We start from the raw sequence: 5,008 nt of genomic DNA, 5'->3' as shown, positions 1-5,008 counted from the left end.
GCGTAGCCAAAAAAGTAACCCTTCACGCCCGAAATGTCCGCTTATTTTGCTTCTTCTTCTTTATGTGCGCGTAGCATTGCGAACCAAACACGCGCATATGATCGATGCGCGGCTTTCGCTTGAACACCATCTCGTACGGACTTGACTTCTTCTTCGACGAGTTCGGAACCACTTTTCGAATGTCTGCCGCTGTCATTAACGCTTCGCACCAGTAAGTCTTGTCGAGACCGCTGTCATTAAGCATGCAGCGCGTCATTTCCACCAGAATTCGATTCATGCTGCCATGCCTTTCTGTTCAGGAATAAACGGAACCGTGAACTCTTGCTTGATTACTTTTCCTTGCAGAAGCTGTGCATTTGCGCGTTTCGGTACTCGCCACCATTGTCACTTCGAATGACCTTGATTTTAGTCCCAGACAGTATCTTGATCTCCCGGTAAAACCTTGTGAACGCCCTCATGACTTCACTCTTCTTTCGCATAGATAAAACGTCCAATACCGGCTCTTCATCACGATGAAGCTCCCAATATACTTAAAACCGGATCTTGAAGCTGGAGTGATTTGTCCAAGCACGTCGGAGCACACAATACCGTCAAAACGCGCACTCTCCCTGAGTCTTTTGTCTTTCTCGCTTGCCTTGAATGACTTGCGTACTTGCTTGGATGTCGCGCATACGTCACAAGACGTCGGTCTTTATTTCCGCGGCCTTGATCCTTCCGTCCTTCATCATATCATTAATCATCCCGTACGATGCGTGACCCAGTCTTCTTTGCCATAGCTCACTCTCGCACTCGGCTACGTGGCACTCCGCAGCAACCTCAACGTTGAGGTACATCAGGAAGCCCTGCTTCCTTTCAGTGGCAACTGGTGTCGCCCTCGTTTCACGACGCACTCGTTGCACGTGATCTCTACTGTGATTTCTCGCGCTGATGCGGCCGTTAGCGAGAACAAATTCTTAAACAGATCTTTAACATGGAGAGTGTTTTCGAGGCGAGCGTCGATCCACGCATGCCCGGTCCAAACTCGTAACTTCACCGTACCATGACCGATGACCTTGAGCTTCACATCACTCTTCGCGCTTGATATACTGTGTGCCTGACACACTTCCTTGTACTCCACAAAAACTTCCCGGTCCTTACAAGCATAAGGATGCACCACTGTCCATAACCCAGCAGCCGCTGACGGACCCTTCGCTGGCATTAAATGCGACGTTAAAGTGGTCGTGCCCCGCTTCTCGTATTTTTGTCTTGATCCACGACTTGAACGGCAATCTCTAGCATAGTGGCCGACCTTGCCACAGTTATAACACCCTCCCGACCGTCTTCTAGTACGCCGTTCTTGCTGCTTCTTCAGGTGCTGCTTGTCGTTGCTCTTGTCTGTATAAGGAGCCGTTGCTTCTTCTACCCGTGCCGTGTATTTGTGTCGCACTTCCTCAGCAATTAGTTTGCTCACGAGGTCGCTAAAAAAAAACTTGACACCGACATGCGAATCACCTGCACTAAGCTCTCGTAGCTTGCAGGAAGACTTGGCCCGCAGTAAGCGCTATTCATCTTCATCACTAGATCTTCAAGCTTTGTCACGTGACCACTGATGCTTGAAGCCGTATACTTGAATGAGGCAAACTTCTCCTTAAGCCAAAGTCGATTCGCAATGTCTTGTGTGCGATGAAACTTCGCCAGCCTTCCCCACGCCTCTCTCGCCGTCGTCGCGTCGATAATGTGCATCGACTGCGCGTCACTCAGATTCATCGCAATCGCGGCGTGCGCTTGCTGCTCCTTTACATCATTCGGAGCTTCTACACCGGAGACAGCTTCCCACAACCCCTTGGACATGAGGTACATCTTCATCTTGTAGCTCCATAGCACGTAGTGAGCCGTCAAAAGGCTCAATCTTGGAACCGGAGTCGTTGCTTGGGCTCATAACCTGTTAAATTACGTAACGCTATGAGCTTGAAGATGGGCTTACGGTCGAGATTGCAAACCGGAAAGTAAGTTATATTTTAAGTTTATCTCAATCTTACCGTTAACTTTATCCTACCGTTAGCTTTATCCTACCGTTTTCTCTTTCCTATCGTTCTGTGCGCCCCCTTTTCCACATATGCGGACCACCATAAAATGGGGGACGTCACTGTCCGGCAGTACAGTGCTGGTAGAACCGCAAACACCAGTTCCCGAAAGTTTACTTTTTGTCGTTGGCGGGTATCGAAATGGTGACCTGTGGGATTGCACTGTCATGCCTTACCCAACTGAGCCACATATCATGATTTTTCTACGCACTATTTCTCCGTATTATTCTTGTCACACGATTCTTTGCTATATACCCCTATACACGCATATGCATAAGGCGCAACACTTGCGATGAACACATCAATCTTTAACAAAAGTGACGTCTGGCTACGCTGTCTCTCGATTCTTCTCTTACCCTCGGTTTCGTCACCATCACAATACTCAGCTAAGTCACACGTGACTGGAAAAAAGAGTCACTAACCGAGTTACATGCTCTCTGAGCTGTACGGCAATGGCACAGTCGTGCCCTATATACCCCGTTCTTAGTTGCTCATGCTGGTGTGGACGGCAGCGCTGCCCACGATGCCCCACTCATTCCAGTTACACGATGCGCGAATCACTGCAACTGACATCACGGTGTTCGTACACCAGTGCAAACGACTGCGGTGGCTCCTCCTTCCAATCTATGCTGAGTTGAAGTTTCGCCTTGCCTTTCGGCTTTTGCCGGTGCGCTCGCGTTTCACGTTCGTGCGCATCCCAACATCATCTATTGCGTCCGGAGTGGACGCCATGCAGTGGAATCAGAGCGGCACTTATTTTTTGGAGTGTGCCCTGCCGGCTGACCTGTGGTCGATCCAATTTCGCGACTGGTCGATTTTTTTGGCTGCCATGCCATCGTGGCTCGATATTGCTCTTGGGCGACCGCCAGGTCTTACGCTGGCTCGCAGGAACATGAAGTTGTTATCCGCGACTTATGGCAGGTCGCGCGTTGTGTCACCCTTCATCTGCTGTGAACTGTGCGCAATGACGACCTGTTTCGCCAGGTGCGCCCATACCTCTTGGGCCAGCTCTACGTGTCGTCTACACTATATATAGCGCAGACTTACGAGCTTGTCTACGTCGGCTGTACTGACAGACGCGACGGGAATCGCTACGGACTGTAATGAGCCAGCTTAGGCGCTCACGCTCTTTGGGTGCCTTTATGCGTGCCAACCCGGCATTATTCTCAGTGCGCTCCCTGTAACGCTACCCGTCATAATTTTCGATTCAAGCCAGCTTCTCGAGCTGGTGGACTCAATTGATCCGGCTTCTTTATGGCATGCATCATTCCACGTTTCCGGTGAGATGCTGTAACCATATTTTCAAATTATCACGGTATTTGGGTGCGGTGGGTGAAATTAAGTTTCAGAGGTCGTCTTTTTCTGCCTATGATGACTCTGGCGGGTAATTAAACATGAATGATCCATGTACGCCATTGGATCGAAGCTCTCACTTACCAGTTTGGTTTATAAAAAGAAGTTTAATTCTGCTTTAATACCATTCTGGTGTTTCAGTGGTATACCACACAGATTTTAAACGGAAGGTCACCGGTTCGATTCCCGGGGCCGTCAAAATTGCCAGAAATGACTTAATTAGTGTCGTTCAAGACTAGAGGGTCGTCGCCAGGGCCCGAAAGGGTGACAGGCGGCCCGGGCCTGACGCTTGATTAGAGAGTTGCAGCTGCGAATCTTCGACACGAGGCCGCTTGTGAGGGCAACGCGACAGCTGGTACGGCCGAAGCTGCGGCTAGTACTCCGTTTGTGCAGCACTCCCTTCCAGCCGTGGGATTGCAGGCGCCGCTAGTAACGCCCGCAACACCAGCGGACCGGAATGCGTCTACTCAGCGCTATCACTTTCGGACGAGAATCGCTACACCTCTTGTCCCAGCCCAGCCCCCCAATCGAGCGCGTCGATCCCCAGCCAACGTCGAAGTCTTCTAATTTGATGCTATCGATGACCGCCGGGGATCCGCCGACTCGTATAAGTACCATGTTCGCTGGTCTTGGATCCTCCGCCAGCAGCTGATTGATGATGGCAACCAAACCTCTCTCGACATCGTGGATCGGTCCATATATATGATTCTTTGACGACTCATCCATAACTATTTTCTTAGGATGAGGCCGTACCCCAGGCAGCATTCCAGCTGTATACCACCGCGGAGGCACGCTCCTTTCGATTCCTAACAGACCTGCAAAGCGAACATTAAGGACTTCATAAAGTGGCATATCACAACAGAAAACGACAGCTGTGAGATTCGAACTCACGCGGGTTACCCCATTAACTTAGCAGGCTAACGCCTTAACCACTCGGCCAAGCTGTCTTTGACCAATCTTTTTCAACAGCAAGCTTCAACAAATACTATAAACCAGAACAAATGAAGCATGCGAGCATACGAGGCAATATACTTTTCTCTTGCTTGCATTTGCCTATCTCGCAAAGCCAAATCGACATAAACGTACGTTGTTCCACCGGCTATAGCGAATTCACGCCTTTACAAGCGCATTTGATGCACGCAAACTTATTGGTCTTGTAAACTCTGATCGCATGGTACCCTTGTACAAAATCAGCGAAGGATAATAAGGATGAACGAATAGCGCAATAAATGACGCGAGCTAGATGAATATTCTGCGGCGGGTGTTGGTACTTCGAAAATTTAACGATACGCATCGTGACTGTGCGCGGTACTATGTACATACATCATCTTGCGTGTGTTGTCAAGATGACATCGACATAAAAATGTAGCCAGCCCCAACGAAAGTACAGCATCGTATTGTCCGATGCAACAAGAGCGTGGCGTAATGAACGTACAATTATCTCGTATTGATGATAGTAAGCATAATTCAAAAAGAGTGAGTATAGGACCCTCCAATCAAAAATTGACCAGTATTGAAGCAAAAGTCAAAAGCAGCCCCCAGGCGGGATTGAACCACCGACCTTTCGCTTACGAAGCGAGTGCTCTACCACT

Source organism: Bremia lactucae, linkage group LG1 (assembly GCF_004359215.1).
Source record: "Bremia lactucae strain SF5 linkage group LG1, whole genome shotgun sequence".
Classification (NCBI taxonomy): Eukaryota; Oomycota; class Peronosporomycetes; order Peronosporales; family Peronosporaceae; genus Bremia; species Bremia lactucae.
This window is presented reverse-complemented; position numbering follows the sequence as displayed.